Source organism: Pinus tabuliformis, chromosome 2_2 (assembly GCF_031772625.1).
Source record: "Pinus tabuliformis cultivar Carrire ecotype Pingquan chromosome 2_2, CPIR1, whole genome shotgun sequence".
Classification (NCBI taxonomy): domain Eukaryota; kingdom Viridiplantae; phylum Streptophyta; class Pinopsida; order Pinales; family Pinaceae; genus Pinus; species Pinus tabuliformis.
The window spans coordinates 481876921-481891837 of NC_142300.1; the positions used below are offsets into that span (position 1 = coordinate 481876921).

At 33.9% G+C, this 14917-nt stretch overlaps 1 long non-coding RNA gene across 1 annotated transcript; it reads left to right on the top strand.

The window, feature by feature from the left end:
* Positions 1 to 867: 867 nt before the first annotated feature.
* On the top strand, positions 868 to 3392 carry LOC149193443 (uncharacterized). Its single transcript, XR_016254449.1, has 4 exons — positions 868 to 1329; positions 1883 to 2080; positions 2214 to 2373; positions 2503 to 3392. It is a non-coding gene; the product is annotated as an uncharacterized LOC149193443 (long non-coding RNA).
* Positions 3393 to 14917: the final 11525 nt, after the last annotated feature.

A 14917-nucleotide genomic window follows, 5' to 3' on the forward strand; every position in this document is an offset into this window, starting at 1 on the left:
CAAAATTCTTATTGCTCACTTGAGGACTAATTCTCATCAACTCCGTTGTGAAAGATTGCCTTGGAAAAGGCCAAAAAAGGTGTGGAAGGAAAGAGTATGCATTTTTTGTTCTTCCGTAAAAGTGGAAACAGAAAAGCATTTCGTTTTAGAATGTGAGGCCTTCAAAGACAATAGGGAAAGTTATGCAGATACGCTGGCAGTTAACTCTTGGGATAATCTATTTAAGGAGAGGTGTGAAGCTTCACAGAAAAATGACATAATACATCAAGCAGATGAAGAAACAATTTGTCCCATAAACTATCTTTAACCTCGTAAATATTAAAATAATATCTTTCTTTCTTTCTTTTAAAATTTAAAAACACATTTCAAACCATTAAAATTTACAATTTAATAAAAAATATTTCATTAAATTTCAATTTAAAAAAATATTAATCTCCTGCATAATAATTTACCATCGATTTCCATGGCTGGTTTGGACGCAGTGACACTAATTATATTAGCGACGCTTTAAGACACCAATTTTAAATGGGATATTGGTTGCCATATCGACTTTTTAAGACTAATCCACTTTCAAGGTGGAATTTCACCATCATAATGGAAAAAGACAAGAAGTTTGGAATCATATCTACTTCCGTGAGCAGGGAATTCAAGTGGAACTGGAATATACTTCCCAAAATAAAGCCGCCGTCCCTTCAGCTATAGTTAAGCAATGGGTTTTCTTCCGCAATTTGAGGTGTGGGTGAAAAGTAACATTCTACACCAAACCCCACCTTATCTAATTCCGGGTGATCCAAGTGAATGTGCACCATTCATTTTTCCACCAGGACAGAGTCCTTCTGGAATATGTATCTATTTATGCACACACAAACACATAGAACGCATTCCTTAATGTAGTTGGAGGTTTGTGGCCATGGCCTCCGCCATGGTTGCAACCACTGTAACTACTGCAACTATCGGCCTCTCTGAGAAGCCATATTCACATCATCAACAAGATCGTTTAGATGATCATCTTTATGACCACATGGATCGATGTTTTATTGTCCTCAATTTGTTTGAATGAACGCACGGTGGAGGAAGTGTGTTAATTCACATCATCCATGGATGTGTGTTGGTTGAGAAAATCAGAGAAGGGAGGCTATTTTGTCTTTCAGAAAGACCGCTAAATCTGATTCAACCGGATCGATATCGAAATTTACTGCTGAGAACTCACAGAACGCATGCCCCTGGAATGGTATTTGGTGTACGCAGCACACCAGAGAAGTGGTTGACCTAATCTTTTCCCAAATAGCATTGGAAGGTGCTCTGTTCCCATCTCTTGCTAACCTCAATGTATTGTGCACTCTGAATTTTTTTTATAAAAAATATTTGACAATGAAAGAATTCCATCGGAGTTTGTGTAGCTTAAAGCGCTCCTGGAAATTCATGACCTCAGTTTTAGTTTGCTATGGGGTTTTATTTCAAAAGCACTCGCTAATGAAGGTGAAGCTTTCATATATAAAAGATTGAGAAGGTCCATACTTTTAGTGGTCTTAGTGGAAGTATTCCAACTTGTTTGGGTTGCTGAAGCCATCTTGATTCTCCGTCAAATTTTTGAGTTAGATTCACTTAGATCGAACTCATCTTTAACCCCAGATCTGTAAAATTTGGATAGTGTTTATGGATCCATTCAATGGATACCAGGATTACGTTAATACCAGTTTTGTTAGGCAGAATACCGTCAACCTTAAATAAATGCACTTACAAAGTGTCAAGGTGTCCAAGACATCAGCAGAAACTTCTATGGCAGTTCAGCTCTTTTTAATCACTTCTTCGCCAATCTTTTAGGATCTTTGACTATTTTTATCGAAGCTTCAGTTGATACTCAATGGCTATCTGGACACAGCCTTTTCAGCATCTATGGCAGTTTTCTCTGCTCGTTCCACTGCCAACTGTATCCAGCTTGCTGCTCCATGGAAATTTGGACACAGCATTTCCAGCTTCCTTAGCAGTCTCCATCATTGTAATTACTTCTTGGCCACCATGCCAGAATCTTGGGTTAACCGTATCAAGCTGCTGGATTTAATGGAAAATGCACTGATAGGTGAAATTCCTGGTACCTTGCACTTTTTCAATGACCTTAGAATTAGAATTTTAATGTGTGCAGTGGATTTTCATTCCCTCAATTGATCACAGATCTTACTCAGTTGCTTGTTATTATAATAATAATCGTGCAGCTGTTGATCTGAGGAATCTTTGAAGCAGTTCTGAGGAAGTTTCAATCATGAAGATTTGGAACATCTGGTGGAATTTGCAGAGTATATTTATCTCACAACAGCATGAGAAGCCTTAAGAGTCTACCAATTACTCTGGTGTGGTTATTTCATAATTTTCAAGGTAAAAGAGTAGTCTGGTTTGATTAGGGCTTTTGTCTAACAAACTCCAATTGATTAGGGCCTTTGTCTAACAATCTCTACAGAAAATCCGAACAGGTTAAATTTTTTTTGTTTTGATTTCATTTCACAGAAAAAATGCGTAAGAGAAGGACCAGCTAGAGGCGTGCGTTTCAGTGGTCCCTCTCTGCACGACCAAATTCTTGCTGGAATGGTCCCTCTCTGCACGACCAAATTCTGCTGGAATGGTCCCTCTCTGCACGACCAAATTCTTGCTGGAATGGTCCCTCTCTGCACGACCAAATTCTTGCTGGAATGGTCCCTCTCAACAAGTTGGTACATGGAATCTGGATCCATTTAAGGCGTCTGCAATTAGACAATACTGTTGGAACAGAAGTACCCATCGCTAAATACAATTGAGGTCAAGTAATGTTCCAGTAGTGCTTTAAGCTGTCCAAACTCGGATGAAATTCTTTCTGTCAAATATTATATGAAAGATTCAAAGTGCCCAATAACTAGGGGTTAACAATAGATGGGGAAAGAGTACCTTCCAACCCTATAATAACTGGGGAAGATTATGGCAACCACTCTTCTAGTGTGTTGTCTTATCTGCACGAAATACCATTCCACGACCATACCTTTTTTGAGAACTCGGTGGCCCGAGATCCTGTTATTATTTTCTCACCCTTGGCCATGGATGATGGGAATTGATCAACTTCCTTCATCATGTGTCCATTCAAAACAAAAATGAAGGCAAAGATATCTTTCACCCCAGGGAAGGGGTGATAATATCGTTGAAAGTTGCAGCAGTTACAGGGGGATGACATATGATATTGTTAAAAGTTGCAGCAGTTACAGGGGGATGACATGAACACAAGTATCATGATAACACCAGCTTTATACATTTCTGAGATGTTGAGAGTTTGGATTGCACCTACTGTCAATTGGTAGTTAATTGCATCCCCATCCCGTTTGCACTGTACACATCATTGCTAATGAAGCATACAGGGTCTTTATGTTTGATTTTTGTTTTAAATTACTATACTGTGAAGAATGCATCGGTTTTATGTTTATTTTTTTTTAATTATTATTTTAAACATTTCTTTAATTTTATTATTATGATTTTTTTTTTTCGGTATTTTCTGTTTTTATTTCTTAGATCATAAATAAGGGATATCGAAGCTACTGGGTGGCTGGAAATGAACACATTGATGGTTATTACATCATAATGCCACCTAATCCCTTCAAGTTCAACAAACAAAATGAAAAGATAAAAAACAATCCTTCTACCGAATTGTGGCTGGGATTGTTATCTTGAATTCAAGTTCAACCAACAAAATAAGAGGATAAAAATCTACAGATAATCGAACGAGAAATACCAAATTGATGTAGCAGTTGTGGATTATCTTTGGAGATACAACACAATAGCTAACTGTATTATAAAAATAGCATTGAAAGAATATTTGTAAATTTAATAATGACAGGATATTATTTGTATGTGTAATGAGATTGTGATGTATATGTTATTTTTAACATGAAGATATATGGGTTAAATATAATGTTATATAAAATTATAAAATAAATAAAATAATAATTATTTACAAATTTTGATGATGAAGAAGAAAAGTGTTTATTAAAATTTAGTTGGTTATTACATTTAAAGATGGTCTAAGGTTATATGAATTTTTTTTTTAAATTTATTTACTTATTCAAAAAGTATTAACACAAATTTTCCAAAATCCCCATACTTTTGTTAAGCTAAGAGGTTAGGAAGGTTGGTGTCTCACAAATATCTTGAAAATGAGATTTATATCAATATTTTCTGGACATTTTACAAGTGTTTTTCATCTTCAACCATATGTCACAATGGTAACAAAATTTCTCATCCAAAGGCATTTTGGAAATTGACCAACTCTTATTTTCACCATGGAGCTCATACAAATTTTGTTCTTATTGTCAGTTAATACTTATGATATTCTAGATTATGGTTTATCATCTCTTTATAATATCTTAACTTTATTTTTCCTTCAAATGTTTTTATCACACCATATTTTCTCTTTAAATTTTGAGGTAATAATATTTTTAATATTATCTTTATTTTTAAAATGATCTCTTCCCTTATTACCGAATGGTTTAGCAAAGACTAGGCATCCTTATGCTATAGGTTATGATCTATTTCCTTTAATTTTGAGATTATAAGTTATAAAACACTTTTGGATGTAATATATCTTTCTCCATAGCTCTTTGGAGATATCTCATCCCCTAATTTAACATCCATATAGAATAACAAGAGTAATGAGAGTCTTAAAGAATTTTTTTTTTAAACCCATATCCAAAGGTCCACTCATTTACAATTGTTTTCAAACCAAAAATAAGTTTTTCACCCTCCATTTATCATTTTGTCAATGCTATAATTCCATTTTATGTTGTGATGAGTATCATTTCTGAGTTATTTGTATGAAAACACTTCCTCCATGTTGTCATTGCCATATACAAAAGTATCATAGGTCATATTATTGGATTTAATTATCATGAACTTTTATTTTTAGTATTAACAGTCATATCCATATTGGAAAAAAATCTTTCAAGATTCTTAATTTCTTGCAAACATCATAGGGACTCCTCACCATAATAAATATATCATCAACATGAAGAAGAAGAATGATGACGATGCGAACAATACTTGGGCTAAGGCAACTCGCTTCTTCCAAAAAATCTTCTTACTTGTTAATGCATATGCCAAAAAAAGTAGAAGACAAGAGATATTCTTGCTTAACTATGATATTGTAGATATTTTCTTTTGAATATCCCTTAATGTTCCTAAAGTTAATAATAACATTATCATACAATCTTATCACAACCCCCAAATCAGTAGGCATTTTCATCTCTTCCAACCTATCTCAAATACCTGTCTAAGGTACAACACAAATGATTGTTCATTTTGAGCATATCCCTAATTATTGAAAAGACATCCCTCAAAAAGAAAAAAGAGATAAACTTATAACTCTAAATTGCCACATAAAATTTGAAACAATAGTTACATAAAAGAATATAATTTTTTTTTGGAAAACCAAGGAAAAATGTAGACTATTTTACTTTAAAAAAACTAATATTAACTCTTTGTTGTAATTTATCTTTTATTTTCTAAATCCATCACTAACCAAAATGAACTATTTTTATACTATTCTAATCAACATGCAATTATTCTTACTCAATCTTGCTTAAAAGTTTTGCGAGTATAGTTATTAAAATATTACTGTCAGTTTTTATAAACTTTTTCTTTATAATTTAAAATTTATATAAGAATATTTTGTGAAATACTCTAAATTGTTATCTTGCATTTACTCCAATCAATTCTATGCCCTCTTAGTTTTCTTCAAATTTATTAAATGAGATATGAGGCCATAGCCTACGTTTTCAGGCACAAACTATTCTCAATTGAATATGCTGGAGTTAATATATTCTTTAGCCCAATGAACTAATTCCTTGTTACTAATTGCATTTACTTCTATTGTTTTGTGTTCACATTATTTTCTTCTTTAATTAATTTATCTTCCAACAATTACATATCAGTTAGTCACATATTCGTTTGAAAATTGTACATGGTGGATTACATTGTAAGCCGTAAAATCCCAGATAGTAATAAATTCCAAGCCAAAATCTAGATTGATTTTCCGAAACAAAATGAGGGAGAGTCTAAGAGGGCCTTTCTTGTAGGGCTATGCCCTATTATTGATGTCCTTCATCAACAAAATTAGCACTATGACGACCACTCTTGGAAAGATACCACTCTTGGAAAGATACCCTTGAGTAGAGATGAGTTTACAATTATTTATATCTTATCTTCATGGATGTTTTTTAAATCCCTACATGGGGTCTCATACAAAATTGAGCCTACGAGTGCCTTTGCATGAACCCCTAATAAAGGTAATTGAATTTTTGTTTGAAGTTTTATGGTGAAGGAAACATTATATGACTTGTGCATATTGGATAACTAGAACATATATTACACCTCGTCAATATTATTCTTGAAGATATAGTATGTAGGTTGCTTCCATTTACTTTCAAAGGTAAGGTTTTACACTAGTATAATTTTTTTTCAATCTATATATTTATTGGATTTGGTTTAAGCTTTAATTTATTTTCATAAATTTTTATAAACAATATTTTATATTATATTATCTAATTTTAAGGTCATGGTCAAGTTAGATTTTCATAATTTTTTATAAACAATATTTTATATTATATTATCTAATTTTAAGGTCATGGTCAAGCCAGACACCAAATTGGTGTATGAAACTTCTATTGTTTGTGGGATAAGGGACTCATTTCCACACAACAATTTGGCTGCTAAGTTTATGAAGACATACATACTCTACCCCCTCTGGTTTTGAACTTGTGACCTCTTACGAGGAAACACATGCTCTTAACCATTAGTGACGCAGGAAAAACCGCCTAAAGTCAATTTCCCTGACTTTCATAATAACATTACGTGAACATGTGGGTTATGTCCCACTTATACCGATCGAAAGTGTTTACATTGGTGGGTTTTAAACAAAACCCGACCAATCACCCAACATCGCTTTAACATGTAATCCGCCAACGAACGCTAGTCCACCTGAATGCACAAGACCAGACTCCAAATAGATTTAAACCCGTGTCCATAAATTTCCCGGGTCTGCTCAGGTCCAAGTCCTATCGGCTTCAATCTCCACCATTGATCAAAGCCCACTTGATCCAACGGTCAACAACGATATCGCACGAGAATCTTGCACAATGTTTACCTGACCTTATGGAGCCAATAAGGACTATATATCCTTAATCTATAAATGTTCGGGTCTGACTTTGAAGTTAAAGTCTGATCTCTTTATGACCCGATATCCATTGGATATACAAGGTCATCAGATCTACGACCTGCGGGTCTTCCACTAGTGCACGAGTTGCTAACAAGCCTAACCCACGCCGTTGACTGGGACCTAAAAGTTTGAAATGAGATTGACGGCTAGGATTTAGTGTGGGCTGTTGAGTCCCAAACTTGCATCTTCCCTATATACCTTTTCAGCCTTCTTCTCCATTTACTTGACCCACCAAGCTGTCAAATCATTGCATATTAGTTTAAAAAGAGCTTATAAAATGGTTTCCTAACTATGTTTGTGACTGCTGTTTGATTTAGATTTTTGTTCAATCAGCTGTGGAAACTTGTCACTTTCCGCAGCCAGCTCAAGTTTCCGCAGCCATTTTGTTGAAGACTATGTTACAGGTGTCCAATGGAGAATCCGGCCACATGGGCAAGCTGCAAATGACATGTACATGGAGCGTGTCCCCTTGGTTCAGTCGAATCACTCACAAACAGCCATGGTCAAAGATGGTCAAAGGAGTGGTCAAACCAAGAATTTTGCGGTGGCACGGCTCTATTTTGCCCACGTGAAGTTTTGCGTGGAAAGTTCCTTAATTTCCAGAGGTGTGCTAACACCTGTGGATCAATCCGTGAACCAAATCAAACAGCCACCACTCCATAGATTTATTTGTCATGATTACCATACTGCTAGATCTCAGGACATGGAGATTTACGTGTCTGTTTGGCAGCGTAGAATTTAGGAATCAGTTATAGCATCTTCAGTTATAAATAACGCATTATCATATGCTTGATAGTTAGCTTTTACATGTAATCTTGACTGTGTTTACGAGCCCACTGTGCCGTGCTCTATTTCTATGTTTTGACTGCACTTTAATATATGAGAAGACAACATTCTTAAGTCCAATTTGTGACTGAGTATTGATTGGCCGAGGTTGCAGAGGGCCCCTGTACACCAAGGCTCTGTATCTACTGTATAGTTTCTTACTTGCTTTCATTATGTTACTGCTTTTATAATCATTTGCTTGTATATATTACGCTGTCCTGATATTCATACTAACTGCTGTTCATCTTTTCTTTTATGCTTTCTCATGATTGCTAGCTGATCAGTATTTTTCTTTCAGGTTCTTGTAGGCAGCCCGGGCAAATTACATAGTTTTAATGACTAATGACATGAGATCATCTTGTCCTTTCTGCTGATTCATTTACTGAGTTTTAATTCTAGCATTGTCATTTCTTTCAGTTTTGCTTTGCTTATTTACTTTTTTGCAACTTAGATATCATATTACTCATTTGTTTATGATTTCCTTCCCATAGCCAAGCGACTCAAATAGTGAGGAATCTGAATATTACTTGATGTAGTATGATTTAATTTACTTTCCTACAAGTTAGTGATTAAATTACTTATGTCATTTTCAGGAATTGAAATATGAATGAGTAGTTAAATCTTAGTTTCATTTTATGCAATTTCATTTCCTTCAATTCAGATATCATATTACTCAATTTGTTTATGATTACTTCCTATAGCCAGAGCGAGTCGAAAGGTGAAGGGTCAGAATATGGGTTGAAGTAGTGTGATTTAGTTTGCTTTGCTTTTAGTCTCTGAATTGCTTTGAGTTCAGTTTTTATTTTCTTTTATACAGCAGTAAGGATACTGGGCTTCATTGTCACTAGTTCACTGTTTTGGTACATTTTTATTTTCTTTTGAGAATTCATTTCATCATAGCCAGTTTGAAACCTTCTTTTTGAGAACTTTAAAGTTTGGAAAATCATTGTAGAAATCACCATTGCCATCCATACTTGAATTTCAATTTTTCCATCTCACATTAGGGAATCCACAGAAGATAAACCCAAAAACAAACCAAAAACTCAAAAACGACAAAGAACTAAGAAATCGGTTATGTTGCATATACAGTGCACTTCACTTCAGCAGTTTATGACTCTCGGATTGACATTTTAAATAGAAATTTAGGACACACTAAATTGACCAAACATAGGCCTTCAGCCACGATCAAAACATCCATACACTCCTATCCCCCACAGTCTATTCCTCTTCCATTCATATCCGTCGATCTAAATGATCCGACGGTTCCCTCTGCGCTTGTTCACTTATGATGGAATCTACATCAATCACCCATTAACTCTACGATACTCTGTTCACACTCATACAATAGTTAACTTGTTAACATTGGTCGACATTGATCCTTACAGTGATCGATGCTCGATCAATAACCTGTCACATGAAATTTACCTCTTCCAACACATACATCTAAACTATAGGTCAAACATACACATATACACGAAAATCCACATAACACATATTTCTATTATATACATAATTCAATTACAAAATAAGGCATTTCAGCCTTAGACACAATTTCTCCTTTGACTACATTGCATTCTTACTCTCTGTCTATGCTCTATATCTGTCTCTCTATATCCCCTCTATCAGAACACGCGGGTTCATAATATATAGAAATAACTATAGAATCATGGATCATTCTAGATCCGTGATCTTCTCCTAAAATCGTTCAAACAAACTCCTAAATCTCTCTACACACATACATGGCATATAATTACATTAAATTAATTCTTCTCGAGACTTATCAATTTCATCAAATTAGCTCATTTTTAATAGAAATTTGCTGCCAATTTACATGATTATCCACGTCTCTCTCTCCACAGCTTTGACTTTGACTTTTGATTAAGGGTGGTCGGATGCTCCTGCATCAGACTCCCGAGGCACAAAAAATTATGACCTCCTGGTCATATGCTTCTCCTTAATTCCATAGAAATTCTACCCACTTCCTTAGTGGAACTGCCTTCATGATCTTTCTGTGAGCTGCAACAAAACCTCTGCAGTAATAGTCTTCTCTGCTCCATGATGCCTCACCAAGCCTCTCTCCTCAAGCTTAGTCTTTTGGCATCTCCCTGGTTCTCTCTTCTGTGGAACCATATGAGCATTTCATGCTCAATGCTGCTGCAAGTTTTCTCACCTTATGTTGCCGCTATCGACAGTACAAATATCATAAACTCTCCAGTCTTCAACATAACGGTACCTCCTTCTTTTGCAAAATCTTCTTTCTTTCAGGCAACCTTTCCTTGCTCTAATACCACTTTGACGCCGGAAAAACCGCCTAAAGGCAATTTCCCTTACTTTCATAATAACCTTACGTGAACCTGTGGGTTATGGCCCACCTATACTGATCGAAAGTGTTTACATTGGTGGGTTTTAAACAAAATCCGACTAATCACCCAACAACACTTTAACACGTAATCCGCCAGCAAACACTAGTCCACTTGAATGCATAAGACCAGACTCCAAATATATTTAAACCCACATCCATAAACTTCCTGGGTCCGCTCAGGCCCAAGTCCTATCAGCTTCAATCTTCGTCGTTGATCAAAGCCCACTTGATCCAATAGTCAGCAGTGATATCGCACGAGAATCTTGCACAATGTTTACCCAACCTTATGGAGCCGATAAGGATTATATATCCTTAATCTATAAATGTTCGGGTTTGACTTTGAAGTTAAAGTCTGATCTCTTTATGACCTGATATCCATTGGATATACGAGGTCAACAGATCTATGACCTACGGGTCTTCCACTAGCGCACGGGTTGCTAACAGGCCTAACCCCGTCGTTGACTGGGACCTAAAAGCTTGAAATGAGATCGACAGCTAGGATTTAGCATGGGCCTTCAGCCACGATCAAAACATTCATACACTCCTATCCCCCGCAGTCTATTCCTCCGCCATTCATATCCGTCGATCTAAACGATCCGACGATTCCCTCTACGCTTGTTCACTTATGATGGAATCTACATCAAACACACATTAACTCTACATACTCTGTTCATACTCATAAAAGTTAACTTGTTAACATTGGATCACCATCGATCCTTACAGTGATCGATGATCAATCAATAACATGTCACATGAAATTTACCTCTTCCAACACATACATCTGAACTATAGGTCATACATACACATATACACGAAAATCCACATAACACATGTATTTCTATTATATACATAATTTGATTACAAACTAAGGCATTTCAGCCTTAGACACAATTTCTGCTTAGACTACATTGCATTCTTACTCTCTGTCTATGCTCTATATCTGTCTCTGTATATTCCCTCTATCAAAACATGCAAGTTCATAATATATAGAAATAACTATAGAATCGTGGACCATTCGAGATCCATGATCTTCTCCTAAAATCGTTCAAACAAACTCCTAAATCTCTATACACACATACATGGTAGATAATTACATTAAATTAAGTCTTCTCGAGACTTATCAATTCCATCAAATTAGCTCGTTTTTAACATAAATTTGCTCCCGGTTTACATGATTGTCCATGTCTCTCTCCACAAATTTGACTTTGACTTTTGATTAAGGGTGGTCAGATGCTCCTGCATCAATTAGGCCCACTCAAACTGTATGGTTAAACATGGCCTAAAACTTAGTGAAATGCAGGTGGAGGCTAGAAAAATTATTCATAAATTTAACCACACATTTCTACTATCTAAAGAACTTAATACTGCCTCCATGATAACTAAAATCCTTGAATTAAAGACATCTTCCATTTTTATCTGCATGCTCTTCTCAAAATTATGGTTATGGCCACTTTATGAAAAGGAATAGGATATTTAAGCAAAGGTTACAAGGAATCATAAATTCTTAGGAAAGAATTGAAAAGATATTGTTAAGTCAACATTTTTTCATCCTTTTCACCATTTAAAACACTTATTTTTTTATCATTTTACCTCATTTCTTCACTTACTCATTACCATTTTTAACATATTTACTCATGAATATACCATGACAAGATTACAAATGTTAAAGTGGTTAATTATCATTAATTTAATTTATTTTTAATTAATTAAAAGGGATTATGATTTGTTTTACTAGTGACAATTTTGCTCTCCTATGCAGTTCCTGTAATGAAACTCCATGGTTGGCATATCTATGCAACTCCAATGTAAATTCTAGAAAATAGGTTTTATTGTTGGTGACACTGACATGAATCGATGTTATTTAATTTGTAACCAGGTTGATTCCACAAACCTTTATCTCATTATCTACATTTAAGGAATAAATGAGTAGCTAACTTTAACTGTGATTTTTGGAGCAATAGAGATGAATATGAAGATTCTACGACATGGGTTTTGTGAATAACATCCCAAATTAGGTGTCACATGAATATTTTATGTAAAAATTGTGTATATTTAGACATAGGAGCAATTCTTTCTACTGGATTTTCTATGTTGCAACTATTTTCATAACACATCCCAAATGGAGCGCTAAACCAACAATATATATATATATATATATATATATATATATATATATATATTTACAATGTCAAAATTATAGTGAGCTTGGGAGGCTTCTCTCCAAGCTTTTTGAGCATAGGAATAAAATCTTAAATCAAAATAGATAATTTGTTTCTTTAGGTCTGATAGACCATTATTTGGTCTCAGCGGATGTTAATCATCATCATCATCATATATATATATATATATATATATATATATATATATATATATATATATATATATATATATATATATATATATATATAATTTCTCTAATTAAGATCCATAAAAAACAAATTAAGATTATATTTTATAGTTTGCCCATAGTTTAACAATCTATATTCAGGGGAATTGGTTTCAATTGGGGAATTGGGAAGTTAATGGAATCGTAAACATGGTATTGAAAGAGTATTCAACAATGATTGGATAATTTTTGTATTTTAAATATGGAATAAATTGTAGTGAGATTAGAATGTATGTTTCATTTTTAAAATGAAGATATGTTGGTTAAATATAATATGTTTATAAGGTTAAAAAGTTGGTAAAATAAATTATTTATAAATCTTTAGGATGATGTTGACCAAGGTCTATTGATACCAAATTGGTTTATTATACTAAAAAGGGAAATGAATTATTTGGAATTCTTTATAAAAAAAATTGTGTTTAAAAAGAATTAAGAGAAGTTTTTCATGATCATCATAGTTTTATTGAGCTAAAAGGTTAGGAAGGTTGGTCATGCGACAAATCTTTTGAAGATTGGATGTAATCTTAGTGTACACAAGAGATTCTAATTTTTTTTTCATCTTCAACCCTTTTAGTGACACAAAAGTGACAAACTCGCTCATCCCAAAGCGGTTTGAGAGTTGATCAAATCCGAATTTGAGTAAGAAGCTCATGAGAATTAGTTCTTATTTTAACAATATTTATATTTTTCTTTTCACTCGTCAAATCTTCTAGATTAGGGTTTATCACCTCTTTATAATATCTTAACCCTTTTTTTCCCACAAACTTTTCATCACACCACAATTTCTCATTAAATTTTGATGTAATAATATGTTTAATATTGTCCTTATTTTGCAAAATGATCTCTTGTTTTATTCCCCAATAGTTTAACAAATTTTGGGCATCCTTATGCCATCTTTGATTGAGTCGTAGGTGGTTTTGGATGGAGCTTGAAGCAATTTTATGAATCCTATCATATTCCATGTTGCTAAACTTGTACTTATACATTAGGTTTCTAGTCCTAGTTGTGCTCTCTATGGGGGCAAGGCTTGTTTCAATGAGAATGAAGTATACTTGGTGTATTTACTTTAATTTTTGAGATAATAGGCAATAGAACTCTTTTCGATCTAGTATATCTTTCTCAATGACTCTTTAGAGATACTACATCCCAAAATTTCAAACCTATATAAAATAATAGGAGTAATGATAATGTTAAAGAGGATTTTTTCTTATTCTATATCTGAAGATTAGTTTATTCACAATTGTTTTTAAGCCCATAATAAACTTTCCACCATTCCTTTACCATTATCTTAATGTTGTGATTGCGCCAAGAGGCTCTCTCTAGCCCAATATGAAAGAGTTGTTGTAAGGTTATGTTTTGTAATGTGATGCGATGTTATGTTATGTTATGTAATGTAAACATTTTGACTAGGTCAAATTACATAACAATAAAAATAAAAATAAATGTAATTAAAAAATAAATAAAATATAAAAATAAATTTAATACTTATAATCATTATTTAAAGCATTTTAACGAGGTCATTACATAAAAATAAAATAAAATAAACAAAACTAATAATAATAATTATCAATTATTAATAATTAAACTAGCCTAGATCCATCTTAGCTCTGGATCTACCAAGTGCTGAGAGGGATCAAATGCAAACCTCTTTTAGAGTGAAAAGAGACTTGATCCCTCTTGGCACTTGGTAGATCCAGATTTAAGATGGATTTAGGCTGGTTCTAGTTTAGCTTGTGATGAATCACTACAACAAAACCAGCGATTTGCGCCAGATTTAGCGCCAGATTTTAGTGCATTTTTTTTGTAATTGTGATGAGCAACCTGGCGCTAAATCTGGCTCTATTGTACAATTTTTAAAGCGTCCTTTTTTGCACCTGATTTTGCATCCTTTTTCACGCTAGATTTTGCATCATTTTTTACACCAAACTATGCATCATTTTTTGCGTCAAATTTTGAACCAAGATTTGCATCTTATTTTATGACAGGTTTTGCTTCTAGTTTTGTGTCATTTTTTGCATCTATTTTTCATTCTCTTTTGCTTCCTATTTTGTGTCATTCTTTGCTTCCATTTTTGCACCATCATTTGCATCAAGTTTACACTGTATTTTGAATCCAATTT